General features: G+C 46.4%; 1 protein-coding gene across 1 annotated transcript in view; it reads right to left on the bottom strand.

Moving 5' to 3' along the window:
- HMX2 (H6 family homeobox 2) overlaps positions 1-18841 on the bottom strand; it is a 129329-nt gene that overhangs the window by 74805 nt on the left and 35683 nt on the right. The window lies entirely within an intron of this gene.

Here is an 18841-nt window from a genome sequence, read left to right as displayed (position 1 = left end):
ATAACTGGCGGCGACTGCCAAAGGACCACTCTCAGGGATGAACAGTAATGGCAAAGGGCCACTCCCAGGGATGCACAGTAATGGCAAAGGGCCAATCCCAGAATCCCAGGGATGAACGGTAATGGCAAAGGGCCAATCCCAGAATCCCAGGGATGAACGGTAATGGCAAAGGGCCAATCCCAGAATCCCAGGGATGAATGGTAATGGCAAAGGGCCAGGGGAGGAACTAGTGGGGATCAGAACACCCAGTCACAGGTCGGACGGGGAGTGGACAGTGTATGGACCTAGTAACCAGGGGAGGAAGCAGCGGGGATCAGATCACCCAGTGTCAGGTAGGACGGGGAGTGGACGGTGTATGGACTTAGTAACAAGGGGAGGAAACAGTGGGGAGTGGATCACCCATTCTCAGGTAGGGTGGGGATTGGAGGGTGTGTGGACCTAGTAACCAGGGGAGGAAACAGTGGGGATCGGAACACCCAGTCTCAGGTAGGTTGGGGAGTGATCAGTGTATGGACCTAGTACCTAGGGGAGGAAACAGTGGGGATCAGAACACCCATTCTCAGGTAGGACGGGGAGTGGACGGTGTATGGACCTAGTAACCAGGGGAGGAAGCAACGGGGATCTGATCACCCAGTCTCAGGTAGGGTGGGGAGTGGAGGGTGTGTGGACCCAGTAACCAGGGGAGGAAACAGTGGAGTTCAGATCACCCAGTCTCAGGTAGGGTGGGGAGTGGAGGGTGTGTGGACCTAGTAACCAGGGGAGGAAGCAGTGGGGAGCAGATCACCCAGTCTCGGGTAGGGTGGTGAGTGGACAGTGTGTGGATCCAGTAACCAGGGGAGGAAACAGTGGGGAGCAGATCACCCAGTCTCAGGTAGGGTGGGGAGTGGAGGGTGTGTGCGCCTAATAACCAGGGGAGGAAGCAGCGGGGATCAGATCACCCAGTCTCAGGTAGGGTGGGGAGTGGAGGGTGTGTGGACCCAGTAACCAGGGGAGGAAACAGTGGGGTTCAGATTACCCAGTCTCAGGTAGGGTGGGGAGTGGAGGGTGTGTGGACCCAGTAACCAGGGAAGGAAACAGTGGGGAGCGGATCACACAGTCTCAGGTAGGGCGGGGAGTGGAGGGTGTCTGTGCCTAGTAGCCAGGGGAGGACACAGTGGGGAGAAGATCACCCAGTCTCAGGTAGGGTGGGGAGTGCACAGTGTATGGACCTAGTAACCAGGGTAAGAAACAGTGGGGAGCAGATCACCCAGTCTGACGTAGGGTGGGCAGATTAGGGTGTATGGAGCTAGTAACCAGGGGAGGAAACAGTGGGGAGCAGATCACCCAGTCTCAGGTAGGGTGGGGAGGGGATGGTGCATGGACTTAGTAACCAGGGGAGGAAAGAGGGGGAGCAGATCACCTAGTCTCAGGTAGGGTGGGGAGTGGGCAGTGTATGGACCTAGCAACCAGGGGGTAGGGTGGGGAGTGGACGGTGCTTGGACCTATTAACCAGGGGAGGAAACCGTGGGTAGCAGATCACCCAGTCTCAGGTAAGGTGGGGAGTGCAGGGTATATGGATCTAGTAGCCAGGGGAGAAAACAGTGGGGATCAGATCACCCAGTCTCAGGTAGTACGGGGAGTGAACAGAGTATTGACCTAGTAAACAGGGGAGGAAACAGTGGGCAGCAGATCACCCAGTCTCAGGTAGGACGTGGGAGAGGACAGTATATAGACCTAGTAACCAGGGGAGAAACAGTGGGGAGCAGATCACCCAGTCTCAGGTAGGAGGGGGAGTGGACAGTGTATGGATCTAGTAACCAGGGAAGAAAACAGTGGGGAGCGGATCACCCAGTTTAAGGTAGGGTGGCGAGTGGAGTGTATATGGACCTACTAACCATGGGAGGAAACAGTGGGGAGCAGTAGGATGGGGAGTGGAGAGTGTCTGCACCTAGTAGCCAGGGGAGGAAACAGTGGGGAGCAGATCACCCAGTCTCAGATAGGGCGGAGAGTGGAGGGTGTCTGCACCTAGTAGCCAGGGGAGGAAACAGTGGGGAGCAGATCACCCACTCTCAGGTAGGGGGGGAGTGCAGGGTGTATGGATCTAGTAACCAGGGGAGAAACAGTGGGGAGCAGATCACCCAGTCTCAGTTAGGGTGGGGAGTGGACACTGCACGGACCTAGTAACCACGGGAGGAAACAGTGGGGAGCGTATCACCCAGTCTAAGGTAGGGTGGGGAGTGGACAGTGTATGACCTAGTAACCAGGGGAGGAAACAGTGGAGAGCAGATCACCCAGTCTCAGGTAGGACGGGTAGTGGACAGTGTATGGACCTAGTAACCAAGGGAGGAAACAGTGGAGAGTGGATCACCCAGTCTCAGGTAGGGTGGGGAGTAGAGGGTGTATGGACCTAGTAAACAGGGGAGGAAACAGTGGGGAGAAGATCACCCAGTCTCAGGTAGGGTGGGGAGTCGATGGTGTATGGACCTAGAAACCAGGGGAGGAAACAGTGGGGAGTGGATCACCCAGTCTAAGGTAGGGTAGGGAGTGGATGGTGTATGGACCTAGTAACCAGGGGAGGAAACAGTGGGGAGCAGATCACCCAGTCTCAGGTAGGGTGGGGAGTGGACGCTGCATGGACGTAGTAACTAGGGGAGGAAACAGTGGGGAGCAGAACACCCAGTCTCAGGTAGGGTGGGGAGTGGACGCTGAATGGACGTAGTAACTAGGGGAGGAAACAGTGGGGAGCAGAACAGCCAGTCTCAGGTAGGAGGGGGAGTGGACAGTATGGATCTAGTAACCAGGGGAGGAAACAGTGGGGAGCGGATCACCCAGTTTAAGGTAGGGTGGGGAGTGGACAGTGTATGACCTAGTAACCAGGGGAGGAAACAGTGGGGAGCAGATCCCCCAGTCTCAGGTAGGGTAGGGAGTGGATGGCGTGTGGACCTAGTAACCAGGGGAGGAAACAGTGGGGAGCAGATCACCCGGTCTCAGGTAGGAGGGGGAGTGGACAGTGTATGGATCTAGTAACTAGGGTAGAAAACAGTGGGGAGCGGATCACCCAGTTTAAGGTAGGGTGGCGAGTGGAGTGTGTATGGACCTACTAACCATGGGAGGAAACAGTGGGGAGCAGTAGGATGGGGAGTGGGCAGTGTATGGACCTAGGTGTTAGGGAGGAGCCATTCCTTGAAGCCACCATATGCGACAAAAGCCTAAACACATACCTATTTCCCATCACCAAATCCAGCCTAATCACCTCTGTTTCCTTCATCTGTCTATTCTAATCCTTCTACCCCGTGGTGAAAACATGTAGTAACTTCTATCTCACCTCCCACCTTTTAAACCTGTGAAGGCGCTCTAGGACCCTCTGCCTTTGTTAGGTGTAGAATCATGAACAAAGATACCAGATGGGCTGGGTCATAGAAGTGGACAGTGGTATGTTCACTGCGCAACATGGGGCGCAAAGTTAAGGTGCACTTGCTTCAAATGCGAGTTATGAATTTCAAGGGTTTGTTGCATTAAATCTGATCACTTTAACTCTCTCTTAACCAATGTGTTTTCAATGAATTTCAAATGTTGTTTGCTATGTTATTTTCACATTAAATCTGATCACCTTAACTTTGTCTTTTCACAGAATTTCAAGGGTTTTGTTACACTATAGTTTCTTTTGGGCCCACTAGCCATGGCCTTCGGCTTTTCCTACTGTCATGTTGCACCAAAAGGTTTCTTTGGGACTCACTAGCCCTGGCCTTCGGCAGTGTCCACTGTCATGTTGCACCAATAGGTTTCTTTGGGGCCCACTAGCCCTTTCCTTCGGCAGTGCCCACTGTCATGTTGCACAAATGCATTTCTTTGGGGCCCACTTGCAATGGCCTTCGGCTGTGCCCATTGTCATGTTGCACCAATAGGTTTCTTTGGGACTCACTAGCCCTGGCCTTCGGCAGTGCCCACTGTCATGTTGCACCAATAGGTTTCTTTGGAACTCTCTAGCGCTGGCCTTCGGTAGTGCCCATTGTCATGTTGCACCAATAGGATTCTTTCGGACTCACTAGCCCTGGCCTTCGGCAGTGCCCACTGTCATGTTGCACCAATAGGTTTCTTTCGGACTCACTAGCCCTGGCCTTCGGCAGTGCACACTGTCATGTTGCACCAATAGGTTTCTTTGGAACTCACTAGTGCTGGCCTTCGGCAGTGCCCACTGTCATGTTGCACCAATAGGTTTCTTTGGGGCCCACTAGCCCTAGCCTTCGGCAGTGCCCACTGTCATGTTGCACCAATATATTTCTTTGGGGCACACTAGCCCTGGCCTTTGGTAGTGCCCACTGTCATGTTGCACCAATGGTTTTTTTTGGGACTCACTAGCCCTGGCCTTTGTCCATGGCCAGTGGCACACAGACCCATTGCCTCTGCCTAGTAGATGTGATCACTGTAGGTGAACATTTTCCTTTTTTCTCACTCTCTACCAATTACTGCTGGATTCCCCCAAAATTCCCCCGATAATGGCAATCCCCTGATAATGCGAAAATGGTTGAAAATCTAAAACTCTTCCTCTCCTCTCAGACACTCACAAAGTGCCCCCCTCCTCTATCCATGGTCCCCCCACTCCAGAGGCACAGCCAGGTGTGAGGAATTTGACCATCCGTACAGTGGGTGTATGTGGTCATCTGGGTTTTTTGAAATTTTAAATTAAATTGAATGATGGTAGATCAACCTCTGGAAAATGTGTGGAGCTAATATGAACACATTTGTCTATGCTCATTGCACGACATACACATATACCTGTACAGCCAAGAGTACAGCATGTCATCTTGTCATTTTAGAAGGGGGAGGGCAAAACCTTCCTCCTGCCATGGCCAGCCTAACTAACTAACAAATGATCCATGGATCTGCCCTGTCTTTTTGTTTACCTGTTTTGCTGGTGGCAGCTTTGCATACTAATCAGAGTTTAATTCAAACAGGCTCATATGGGGCCTGGCTGCAGAGGCTAACAAATGAGACAGGAAAGCCCAACAACCTTTGGTATGCACTGTGTTAATCTGAAGGTATGAGTGCGTGGATTGATAGCTCAAGGAATTCTTTTCCTGCAGCAGCTTCAAGGGAGTCCTGCCACTTTCATCAGGAACCACAGAGAGCTCCATTAACTAGCGATACCCTTGGATCCACAACAGACCGGAAGATGGGTGGGACTTAGTATTGCATGTTGCAAAGCACTCTGGTTATGACCTCGCACATACAGGAATTGCTGGTGGGGTCCCAGGATTGGTTCATTAACACCAATCACTGTGGCCCATTTGGCATTAAAAGAGGACTGAGCCCCTCCTTTGGGCAGATCATCTGAAGACTTTGCAAGGAGCAACAACAAGAACTCAGCATTGGACCCTGGCTGAAGGTACAGTCTGCCTTACATCTTCCGCCAGTGAAGGAAGCCCAGGACCTCCAAGAAGGAAGCAAGATCCCTCCCCTAAACAGGGAACAGAGGGACATACCAACTTCAGAGGACCCTCCAGCAGCATCAGAACTGGTACTCAGCTAGCACACATCGTGCCCTTCCTAGGTGTGAAGTGCCAGCGAGTCTCTGAACCAAACCAAGGACAAGGCAGCTGCCTGAAAATGTCCCCTCAGCTTTGGGTCGTCCGCCTTAAAGGTTGACACAGGCCCAGTGAAGAAGCTAAGAGAAGTGCATCGACAAGCATCTATTGAAAAGACATTTTTGAGCCAGTGGAGCCCCTTGAGCTGCAACCAACTGCACCACTGACTGTTGTTATGCTGCCGTCACAAGCACCGCATGAGACACCTTGACCAGTGCTTCAGAACCGCTGACCAGCACTGAGACAATGATGTCTGAGCTGCCGTGTAGGCCAGCCTGCGTCCATCTGTCCAGCCTCGCTCACCGAACTGCCTGCCACCTGATACCAGCAGCTGTCTCCCATCTTGAACTGTGTCGCAGAAGCTGCAAAATACCCTGAAACCGACACGACCCTGTAGAGCACCAAGAACACCTACAGCACCAGGTACCTTGAGGTTCTGTCCCCCTGGCCCTTCTCCGAAAGGCCCTAGTAACATTTTACGATGCATTGCTCCCGTTGTGTTCAAACTAAGTATCCTTGGATATTGTGATTAATTTCTATACCAACTACCCTCCTGTCAGTATCCAGAGTGCATCCCTTTTCCTTCTGTGCAACTGTCTGTTCTCTGCATTCCTTTACAGGATCGGTTGTATTTTGCAGGGTGCTAGAACTGTCTGTTGTGATAATATTAAAGTAGATATGTGTATACAACCTTGACTGGATAGTCCCTTTTATCATTGATTAAAAATTGTATACTCACTATGTTGCAACTAACCAACGATCCACGAACTTTCAGAGATAAGCCTGCTGTTGCGTCCACATTACCAAAATTAGAGAAGGAGGTTTGTAATTGACTTGTGTTTCCAATATGTTCTGATCCCTTCTGGTGTACTAGAGGTGTGGGGCTGTTTGATGGCTTAGAAACCGATATTCATCCCTGGACCACTGGTGCCCGGAAGTTGATTCGTCAAACCAGGATTGCCTAACAAGTGGAGCCTGAATCTAATGTTGCTGGGCCCATCGCAGTGACATTAACATCTGTAAATGCCCAGACAGCGCTGCTGAGTGGGCATTTACAGATTTTGCGTGGGCCTACCCCGCTCAGACCCTACCTTGTGCACGCCTCTGCCCTACTCCCCTCAGCTGCTTTTCCCCTTTCTGGCCTTCCTCCAATACCCCCTTTCACTCTTTGTTTTGTGTGACGCATTTTCTTTTCTGAGCACGTCTTCCGTTGTAGCCGTGGGAATTTTTCAAGATTCCCTGGTATTCCCCCAGTAATGCAAACACGTTTGAACTGTAACTGGCTCACCAAACCACCCTAACTCTCGGATTTCACATGGTATTCTGTTTCCCCCTCCCTCTAGCCTGATGCAATTGCATCCTTTTTCCTGCCGGCAAATAGCTTTTTGAGCACTTTTCGTTTTTGCATTCTCCCGGTATTACCCCTGTAATCACTTGCATCGAGCATAAAAATATGGCAGCTTTTCATTTCTCTCTGTTGCCAAGCACCATGGGAGGTATAGCGATTTTTTGTGAGGAGGGGGCCTCCCTTCATCAAATATTTTAAAAAGTACTGGACGCAATAACCCCAAACCACACAAGGATTGCGAGTCAACGTTTTGTGAACAAGTTGATTTGGACCTGGTCCAAATCCGTCCTGACGAAGTCCCAGAAATGGGGTGCAACGCGTGGCCTGTTATGTTCTGTCCGAGGGACTAAATTTCTGATGTAAGTCCATGTTTATGCTTTTGCTATGGATTAATTTTAAAGAATAAAAGGTGCACTTTTTGCACTTTAAACACTGAGTGCCTGCACAATGTTGTGTTTGTCTGTTCACCTCTGGGAAGACAGGCTTTTGCAGTGATTTTGGAGCTCAGGTGTCACAATGGTTATGGGGTTCTCCACTAATCTCACACCAGCTAACCCCACGGTGGGGGGGTTCGCAGCCTCCCCACCTCATGGGCAGTATGTAGTAAATAAAGAAAAGGAAGGGGGTACAGTAAGTGTTCCCCGTTACCTTTCACAGGAAAGACACGGAAAGGGTCCTATCATATATTACACCTCAAACCAGACACATGGGATTCATGGTTTTATCCTTTTCCTTTTTAGGGTTTTATGGACATATTGTGTGTACCATGTTGCAATAAAATTGAGAACCTTTCTATATGTTAAAAAACCGCATGGGTCTGGTTTAAGGTCTGATCCTAAGGCCCTTTCCTGTGAAAGTTAACGGGGGGCTTTTACTGTATCACCTTACTATAGTGTTCCCCAACCATGCCCCGTAGCCCCCCCCCCTGTAATTTAGGCTGTGCACCACTTAAGGAGAGTTTTTAGGTTTTGAATATATATTTGTTCCAATTTGTTCATAAGGCAGTCTCATTCAGCTTCAGACATGTCAGTATAAAATGAGAGTCATACATATCTCAATGAACCAGAGAAACACGTTTAAAGTGACACTAATTTAAGACTATGACATTCTGAGCCGGCGTGCGGATTTATAGATGTTAACACATCAGCATTTATAATAATCTATTACTTATATAGCACTTCACAGAAAACACTCCTATATAAAATGGTTACCCAGCAACCAAAATGAATACCCATTTGTCATCCTCAGAAGAATGAAAGGTTGAGTTGACCTTATTAGGATGCAAACCTTTGTGCAGAACACACAGATCATAGCAGTGAACGCTTAACCTGCTAAGCTATCCAACCTTCCTTAAATATGCCTAGCTCAGCATCATTATATAATGCCTTGGCAATAGGAGTTCCACTTCTTATTAACATTAACCTTCCTGTTACAGTGCTAGCTAAGAAGCAGAAGCAGTAAGTCGTGGCCCACTAGTAAACTTGATAGTAGCACTGTTCTTTTCTTTTTTAAAGGGCTGTAGTAGACAGGACAGGGGGGTTGGGTAGACAACCTAATACATATGTATTTTTAACTGCACAATTGATTAAATAGCATACTGTGTCGTAGTTGGATAGCTACGCGTATTAAAAGCACAACTCTGACCTGTGCCGTCTGCACTTTCCAAGTTAGTTATCCTTCTGAGGTTGATAAATGAAGCACTATTACATTTTATAGAGATAACACCTATTTTACAGCACTTAGAAGCAGGGGCCAGCACGAATCAGTCATGAAGCACTATACGTAAAAATATGATATAATGCAAACCATTTTACCAGGATACAGAGAAATCTCGGTTACAGGAATATCAAAGCAAGAAGTAATTTTGCACAACTGACAGGCCTCAGAAACATGAAACTATCAAGTTAACTCTTAACAAGAAGCTTTGGGTCTGGGGCATCCGGTCTGCGCAGCCTATACAGACAAGAAGCTCTGGGTGTGGGGCATCCGGTCTGACCAGACTACACAGACAAGAAGCTCTGGGTCTGGGGCATCCGGTCTGCCCAGACTACACAGACAAGAAGCGCTGGGTCTGGGGCATCCGGTCTGCCCAGACTACACAGACAATAAGCGCTGGGTCTTGGGCATCCGGTCGGCCCAGCCTATACAGACAAGAAGTGCTGGGTCTGGGGAATCCGGTCAGCCCAGATTACACAGAAAAGAAGCTCTGGGTCTGGGGCATCCGGTCTGCCCAGCCTATACAGACAAGAAGCTCTGGGTCTGGGGCTACCGGTCTGTGCAGCCTATACAGACAAGAAGCGCAGGGTCAGGGGCAATCAGCCTGCCCAGCCTATACAGACAAGAAGCGCTGGTTCTAGGGCATCCGGTCTGCACAACCTATACAGACAAGAAGCGTTGTGTCTGGGGCATCCTGTTAAACGGAAATAATATAGTGCCTCCTTTTGATTTATATTGGCCTAAGCCTAGTCGCTCTATGAAGAAAACCACGTTGCAAAGTTCCGAATTTGGATCGACTTCACCGCCATTTTAGAATCATCCGCCATTTTGATTTCTGTTCGTATGTTCTCTGTTCTAAAATGGTGGACTGTGTTTTTAACTTGCAACCAAGCCTGTCGACCTTTGAGTTCTCTTAATGGTTAGACTGTCCAAGAGCCGACTGTTTAGACTAGGTAATGAGGCCTTGTCCTGAACATGAACTGTTGTCCTAGCATTGTCTGTGCTCACAAGATTAATCCGCGAATACACATCTGGGACAATGAAGTGCAAACGCCAAGCGTGGACTACATTGTGAAGGGATATAGAGTAAGGCTTACCGCGGGATCCGAGAATATACATCACCATTGTAACTTGATGGAAATGCAAACTCATGTAATCCTTCTGCATATTATTGTATAAGGGGTATGTGAACTAGGCAAAAACTCTAGACCGCAGATTATTAACATGAAGAGGGGCTGGACAATATTACTCAGAATGTATAAAAACATGAATGTATCTAATGTCCAGCACTCTCTCTCCTCTCTTTGACGGGCTGGTACTCATTGCGGTGTGTTGAGAGCCAGATAGCTATCTATATCTGTGTTTCTTTGTAACTGTACAGAATAAAAAAGATCTGTGAATCTTTCTAGCCCGTGATTGGTGTATTTCCTTTTGTGGTACTCAGCCTCGATATTTCCTTGTTTTTACAGATGGCGCCCGAATAGGGACCATGAAGATTGATGCCACCTCGTTGAAGAGTTTAACGCGGCTATCAGACCGGGATCGGGCGGTGAGAAAGGCGGCCCCTTCTTGGATGAGACGCGACACCTCAACAGTACTGCATGATCCAATCCCTGGACGGTGAGCTTGCGGTCCGAGACGGCATCTTGACGAGGGTCCATATATCGAGGCGGGCAGTTTTGCCAAAATCACCAACCACGAGGGTCCTTTGTTGTCCTTAGTAATCCGATCGGACCTCCCTTATTTCTTTGATCAGGTGAGTCGTGCCCCGATTCCTAAGTATCCTGATATTTGATTTGGCACATTTTCCTCGCGAGTACAATCATTGACCAGGTAACACCAGTAATCTGAGATGCCTGTTTCAGGGCATTATTCCACAGAGACAGACAATCTTTGGAATTTGGCCATCCGGCACCACAGGAGGGGTCGCCGGCATGTACAATGTACTGTAAGTACGGCATTGGTAGTATAGTGTTAAACGATATTTGGCACAGACAAACTAGACATGCTTCGGAACTTCACTGGCCAATCAATAGTAGCTTTTATATTTCTTGCATAGAATATTTAGAATCTATATTGTTAATTAAAAAAGCTACACCTGCAGCATTTGATGTATTACAAAATTGGAAAAAAGAAGCTATGCAGCAGCTTAAAAGTAGAGAAAAACATGCACGCCGACATATGTCGAACACCGAGAAAGCGTTATTGTATGATCAACAAAAACAGTCAGAGTCAGCTAGAAACATGGACAGGGCTTTTAAACTTGGCATCCAGAAAATATACCTGTCTAAAGATGTTCATGCATCAGCTGAATTAATTGACAAGCTTTTAAATGAACGAAGGCCTGGCGCCACTGCGCCACCTCCTTATGTACCTATTCCTGTTGCTTTACCTCTTCCTGCTGTCGTTCCTCCTCTCACAGCAATTCCTGCTCCTCCTATTGTTCCTCCTACTGTTCCTCCGAGTTCTATTTCTCTTATAGTTGATAAGGGAGCAGAATCGAAAATTGTAACTCGTAATACAGTTTCTAAAGAAAGAAAGCGAGATCTGAATGCATGGGCTAGACAGTGCATGGAGAAAGGTGAACAATCTGATGTCTTAGCTACACTCTCTAATCTAGAAGGTTTTCCTGAGAAAAAATGTCTTAATTGAAGGGTTGGGAATTCATTTATCCGTAATGTGGAATAGACTGAATGATGTAGATCTCCTACAAGGGTTGAGAGATCTGAATGTTTTAGCATATTCAAGAGATACTGCAGAGAAAGTATATGAGCACGTTGAGAGGGTTTTTGAGTATAGAAGGGAGTTAGAAAGGTTACGGAATGATGAAATAGATGGTGATAGTTTGGGCACTATGTTTGTACGGAAAAGGTTCCTTCCTCTTTGTAAATCGATGTGTGAAGAAACGCAAATTTGCACAAGAGATGCACTTAGATGGATTTCAGACATGTCGATATCTCTCGTAGAAGCATATGACACATATAGTCAGTATACACCAGAAATGCAGAGGAAAGTGATACAGGTAATGGTAGAATACCTGCAGGATGAATGTATAAAAAAAAAGATTTGTTGTCCCGCAGAATTATGGAATATCTACAAGAGAGCTTTTTTGTCTGACACTCCTTCAGCTGCTTTAGCGCTCGATTTGGCTCTGTTGCTCAGTAAGTGTTCAGAGTTGCCTACTTCTCAGTTTCCTATGAGAGAGGTTCTTCCGACATTTCTCCCTAAAGTTGAGGTCCCGGCTAATGCCGCAACGGGTGCAGCCGCCTATGACATTGATGCACATTATGTATCACGGTTTGTTCACGTCCCGTTCTCAAGACAGGAAGTGAACACCATTAGACACTCCATCCCAGATATTAGAAAGAATCCTACAGGGGTCTATAAAGAAATGGATGTCTTGCAGTCGTCAGTATTCACTTTGGGTGATATAGATTTGTTATTTCCTGTGCTCCTACCTGCCGATTTGTGGAAACAGATTAGGACAGTAGATGATGTACCAGGGTTAGGGGACACATGGGATAATTTGGCTAGACAAGATAGAGATAGGCCAGCTGGTGAGACACCACCGCAGGTAATACTGACTTTGCCTGATAGAATAGTGACAAAACTGAAAGCCTTAATTCCTGAGAGAAGGATTGTTTGGGACAAACTTACTGCTTGTGTCCAAGGAAAATCTGAAGGAGCTACCTAATTTTTCAATCGGTTTGAACAAGTATTTTCAGATTTTAGTGGACAGGATTTAAGCACGGAGTCTGGAAAATGATTATTTGTGGACAAATTTGTGCGTGGATTGTTACCTGACATCCAGTCGCAAATTATGACTTCTGAGAGCACTTGGCAAGCTAAGTCCGTTAATCAGAAAGGTCCCTACATTGAAATGATAGTGGGAAATAGGAAACATCTATTTTTCATAGATACAGGAGCACAGAAGTGTTCCATTGACCATTCACGGGTTCCAGACATTCCACTGTCAGGGCAAACTAATGTTTCTGTAGGGTTTTCTGGTACGCCAGTGGTTAGTCCCGTTTCTTTGCCGGTACCGATTTCACTGGGTCCATTCAAGGATCGTTGTCCGTTTCTTTTGACATTCAACTGTGGCGAGACTTTGTTGGGGTCGAATCTGTTGAAGGAATTAAATGCGGTAATTCAATGTTCTTCGGATGGAGCGCGTTTGACGATTTCACCACAGCAATTTTCTGCCTCACAGTTTCTGACTAGACCTTTGCCGCCAGAATTTAGTGACGTTCCGGAGTGTTTATGGTCGATTGATGATGATGATGTCGGTGTTTTACAGATTGAGCCTGTTAAAATCATTTTGAAACCAGGAGTAAAGTTGCCACGTATTCCACAGTATAAGATTTCGGTTGATGGTGATCAAGCTTTGAAGTGTATAGTTTCTGATTTTGTACACCATGGGGTAATTGAAGAAATTGTAGGTAGTTTGTGCAATAGTCCGATTTTACCGGTGTATAAGAAAGGAGATAATGCAATTCCTTTTCTTTTTATCATTGATTTACGCGCTATCAACAAGATTGTTGCTAAACAATTTCCTATTGTGCCTGATGTAACGATGATATTAACGTTGATTCCAGCTTCTGCTACTCATTTTAGTGTTGTAGATCTTAAGAATGCCTTCTTTAGCATTCCTATACACAAAGATAGCAGATACTTGTTCGCATTCACCCTAGGGGGACGATTGTTTACATTCACCCGTGCGCCACAGTGGTACATGGAAAGTCTGAGCATTTACAGTAGGGCTTTGAAAGAGCAGCTCGATACACTTGAGTTGCCTGCTACTTGTACATTGCTCCAATATGTTGACCGGTGTCCAGTCAACTGGTCGACAACAAACTGGTCGACTGCAATTTGGTCGACACCATTTGGTCGAATACCAAATGGTCGAATTTTTTTTTTTTTATATATATATATATATACATATATGTGTTTTGTGGGTTTTCGTGTGGGGAAAAAAAATAAAAAAGAAAAAAAAGGGGGTTTGGGGGGGGGCCCCCAAAAAAAAACAAAAAATGGGTAAAAAAAAAAAAAAAAAAATTCGACCATTTGGCATGCGACCAAATGGTGTCGACCAAATTGTCTGTCGACCAAATGTTTTCGACCATTTGACTGGTAACCATGTTGACCACCTTCTTTTAGCTGCAGACTCAGAAAATGCTTGCAACGAGGGCACCGTGTTATTGCTTATTCACCTAGCAAAACATGGACATAAAGCTTCACTGAAAAAGTTTCAATATTATTGACAGGAGGTTGCCTATTTAGGCTATCTCCTGTCAAAGGGGGTAAGAAGATTGACACCTGAATGAATTAAAATCATTTCTAGCATGTCTGTCCCAAATACACAGAAGGAAGTCAGAACCTTGATAGGAATGGCTTCTTACTGTAGAGCGGATCCCAAACTTTTCACTAGTGATCAAACCAATGTTGGCATTGACAAAGAAGGGCATTTCTTTGCCATTGCCGTGGAACTTGGAACACCAGAAAGCTTTTGATTTGCTCAAGACTGCACTGTGTTCAGCACGGGTTTTGGGCACACCAAATTACAAAAAGGCCTTTGAGTTGTATGTGCATGAATGTGATGGATGTGCTTTGGCTGTGTTAACGCAGGACCATGGGGGGAAGAATAGGCTGTGCGGCCACTTTTCCTCCACCCTTGATCCTGTTGCATGCGCTTTGCCGAGATGTCTGAGAGCTGTCGCTGCTGCTGCTGCGTCTGTAAAAATGAGCAAGGGTATGGTGCTAGGCCATGCTTTAACCTTGTTGGTACCTCACTCTGTAGACGTTCTATTAAATAGAACGCAAACACAACATCTCACTTCTGCACGATTAATGAGATACGAATATATCTTGTTTGCACCGCATATAAAAATGAAGAGATGTTGTGTACTGAATCTGGCTGAACTATTACCTCTTCCGCAAGACATTGCTTGCAGTGACGAAATGTCACATGGCTGCCTTTATACCACAGAACAAGAAACTAAAGGCAGGATTGATTTGAAAGATACACCTTTGAATAATGCACAAGGGGAGCTGTTTTGCGATGGCTCCTGTTTCAAACTTCCAGATGGTACATCAACTGCTGCTTATGCAATCACTAGACTGAGCACGATTGTGGAAACCAAAAGAATTTCGCATAACTCTGCGCAGGCCACAGAGATTATTGCATTGATTCGAGCTTGTGAACTTTCCGAAGGGCTTAGAGTAAACATATATACTGATGGTCAGTATGCTTTTGGGGTAGTTCACAACTTCAGTAGACTTTAGGCAGAACAAGGTTTTTTGAACTCACATGAAACGAAGATCCAATATGGCGCCTTGATAGTCCAGCTAATTTCAGCGCTTGCACTTCCCACTCAGCTAGCAATTATGAAGTGCGCGGCACATCAGAAAATTACAGATGATGGAGGAAAAGGGAATGCTTTTGCTAACCAGCTAGCCAAACAAACTGCTACTGATCTCTATTCAGATATGTGTACTACAAGGGAAGCCACAAATGGCTGTACTATAGATGAAGGTATTGATTCTATAAAGAATATCCAAGCCGGCGCCACTCTAGAGGAAACTAAGCAATGGGCTGAGGGCTTGGCGAGGTTGGATGATGATGGGTGTTGGGTGGATAACTTGGAGGGAAAATGTATGCTGCCAGACACGTACATCACTATCATGGTTTCAATGGCTCATGGTTCCACTCACATATCTGCTAGGAAAATTTGCAAAATGTTAGAAACTGTCTGGGTAAATGTGAACATCCCGAAAACTGCTGAGCGTTTTGTCTAGAGTTGCATGGTCTGTCTACAGCACAATATGGGGAAGGGTACATCAACACCAAGGGGTAGTTTTGGTCCACCTTCTGTCCCTTTTGAAGTGATTCACTTTACTTTATTGAAATGGAGCGTTGTAATAATCTGAAATATGTCCTGGTTGTTATTTGTGCTTTTAGTAAATGGGTTGAAGCCTTTCCTGTAAAAGATGCCACAGCAATGACAACGTCAAAAACCATGCTTAAGGAATATTTTCCTAGGTTTGGTTTGCTGAGGGTCATCTGGTCATCTGGTCGGACATTGGTCCACATTTTATCGCTGCTGTAATTCTACAAATATGTGCGGGATTACAGATTGATAAACGGATCCATTCGGCCAGACATGCTCAGAGTGCTGGATTGGTAAAAAGGCACAATGGAATCTTGAAAAACAAACTCACTGAGACGTGTGCCGGCACCAACTTGAAATGGCCGGACGCCTTACCGATACTGTTACTCTCCATGGGCACAACCCCCACAGACTAGGACTGGGCTCTCCCCGTACGAGGTGGTAATGGGTAGGCTAGCTAACATTTGGAATCTTCCTAAACCTAGGGCTTTGAGGGATATAGAGCATGTACTTTTTTCTGAATATTGTGAGCGGTTAACTCAAAATTTGTATTTGATTCATCAACAGGTGCGAGAAGCTCTCCCAGCCAAATACGAGGGGCGAGTTCACAGCATCTGACCTGGTGACTGGGTGCTGACCAAAGCGTTTGAGAGAGCATCCTGTCTTGCACCGCAGTGGAGAGGGCCCCATCAGGTCCTATTGGCCACACAGACTGCTGTACGAGTAGCGGGGAAGAAACACTGGATCCACACTTCGCATGTCAAGAAGATACCTTTCCTTTTGCCACATGACGGAGAAGATAAGGAGAAACTTACTTGCTCTGCTCCCAGCCATCAGTCAGCATTGAGCAGTACCGAGAGTGCTTCGGAGACACCCCCTGAGCCCGCAGGGCCTGGGCAAACTGCTGCTTCATTCTCCACACTCTCTTACAGTTCATTTTGCATCTTTGGTTCTGCTGCAAATTCATCACTTCCATCAGGAGGCAACGATAAGCTGTTCGCAGATCACACTGTACCAGGAGTCACAAGGTACAATCTGCGTCCATGGAGCTAGACTTACTGCACGGTTCGGCTGTGCCCACAGGGGAGTAAACATCTTTTTGCATATGAAGGAAAGTAGGTGGCTGGGGATAGGGAAAGACTAAGAAAACGCATGATCAGGAGATCACCAGCAAACGGACTACGGAGTTTTCACATGAATCTTTTCGAAAAAGAGAATAGCATCAAAGGAACAGTGCCTGTTATCGCCCCAGTTTCACAATATTAGCTGCCTTAGGATTTTGGTATATGGAAGAAGTACGCCCACTTGAGACACTCTTGCCTACTGAGAATGTTCCTACTGTATCTACACCTTTCGTACACCTGCACACTCTATCTCCTAGAGACTCTCAACATCGACAAAGCTATCATAATAATACATTACTGCTTATAATGAACACAACTCATGTCATTTTGAATAGGACAAACTGCTGGATTTGCTCCCATTTACTGCAACATGGGGAAAAGGGGTTGGGCTGGTATATTCATCCTTTGCCTTTAACTACTGCATGTTATGCTTCTCTACGGGCACTGTTCTTTGGCCGATGGAATGATAGCATTTCAGGGAACTTTGATGGGACAAATTTGAATGAATTTGAAAGGCGAGTCCTAACGCCCCTGGGATGCTCACTCTTCACAAATAGGAGCAAGCTTAATGTTGCTTCTATTAGGTCTTCTGATAGACTGTCCCGACCTTTTCAATCTTTGATTTCTTTTAAGATAGCTCCTATAGGCAATAGGGAAGCCACGCCACCTTCTTACACTGTTAACCATAGCCCCAACTCAGTTTCTTTCTGCATACAAAGGAATGGTTCTCAGTCAATGGGCAATTTCAAGGGTTGCACTAGTGTTACAAACTTGACTAGTGAGGACAGACCTTTTTATGTAGGCGAACCTGTTTACTTCGTTTGCGGTAATGAGGCTTATCCATGGCTACTTAGGGATTGGCAGGGAACTTGTTATTTGGGAATTCTGCTACCTGGGGTATATGTAGCTAGTACCACTGAAATCTCTAGGGCTCGTCCAAGGTGGGACGAGAATGGCGATACTTCGTCACAAGTTCTGGGGGATGTAGCGAAATCCTTTGTACCTTTCTGGGGGCAGATTATGAATTCCGAGGATATCAGGAGACTAGCAAGAGTACTGGAGAAAACCATCAACCGGACCACTGACAAACTCTATAACATGACTCTAGAGCAAAAGGCAATCAGATTAGTGGCACTACAAAACCGGATGTATTAGACGTCATCTTGGCTGAGCGTGGTGGAGTATGCAAATTAGTGGCGTCAGCTTGCTGCGTTTTTGTACCAGATTCCTCACCAACCATCTTAAAGGCAATACAAAATCTGCACGTCCTGAGTTCAGAAGTACATGTCCCCGAGGGAAACTGGGATCATAGTGCTTGGTTCTGGGACTTCTTACGATCTTGGGGATGGAAGCTTCTCTCGGTCTTATTGATAATTCTGGGTATTCTGTTGTTTTGCTGTTGCTGTATACAATGTCTTCCTGCCATATGTTCAATGTTAGGGGATGTTGTGCACAGACTATGGGAGCGTTAGGGTCAAAGGTACATGCACCGGAAAGAATAATCAACAAATTTGTGATGAAGGAAATTTCCTCCGCAGATCTTATGTCGATTGATATATCTGATTAATGCGATTCAGGATGTATGGACATTGAGACGTGGAGTTACTCGTAAAGTGACTAGTTTTTAGTTTAGTACTTGGCTTAGGCCAAAAGGAGGGTTTGTTAAACGGAAATCACATAGTCCCTCCTTTTGATTTATATTGGCCCAAGCCTAGTCGCTCTATGAAGAAAACCGCGTTGCAAAGTTCCGAATTTGGATCGACTTCGCCGCCATTTTAGAATCATCCGCCATTTTGATTTCTGTTCGTATGTTCTCTGTTCTAAAATGGTGGACTGTGTTTTCAACTTGCAACCAAGCCTGTAGACCTTTGAGTTCTGTTAATGGTTAGACTGTCCAAGAGCCGACTGTCTAGACTAGGTAATGAGGCCTTGTACTGAACATGAACTGTTGTCCTAGCATAGGCTGAGTAGTGTGGGCTCGCTTTGCTCCTCTTACCAGATCCCTACCTAAATAATAAATCACAGAGACTAAGGCTTACCGCGGGATCCGAGAATATACATCACCATTGTAACTTGATGGAAATGCAAACTCATGTAATCCTTCTGCATATTATTGTATAAGCTGTATGTGAACTAGGCACGAACTCTAGACTGCAGATTATTAACACGAAGAGAGCCTGGACAATATTACTCAGAAATGTA

This window comes from Ambystoma mexicanum, chromosome 8 (assembly GCF_040938575.1).
Source record: "Ambystoma mexicanum isolate Mex_15411 chromosome 8, UKY_AmexF1_1, whole genome shotgun sequence".
In the NCBI taxonomy this organism is placed as follows: domain Eukaryota; kingdom Metazoa; phylum Chordata; class Amphibia; order Caudata; family Ambystomatidae; genus Ambystoma; species Ambystoma mexicanum.
Note: the sequence above shows the minus strand (reverse complement) of the source record. Positions and strands in the feature narration are given on the sequence as shown.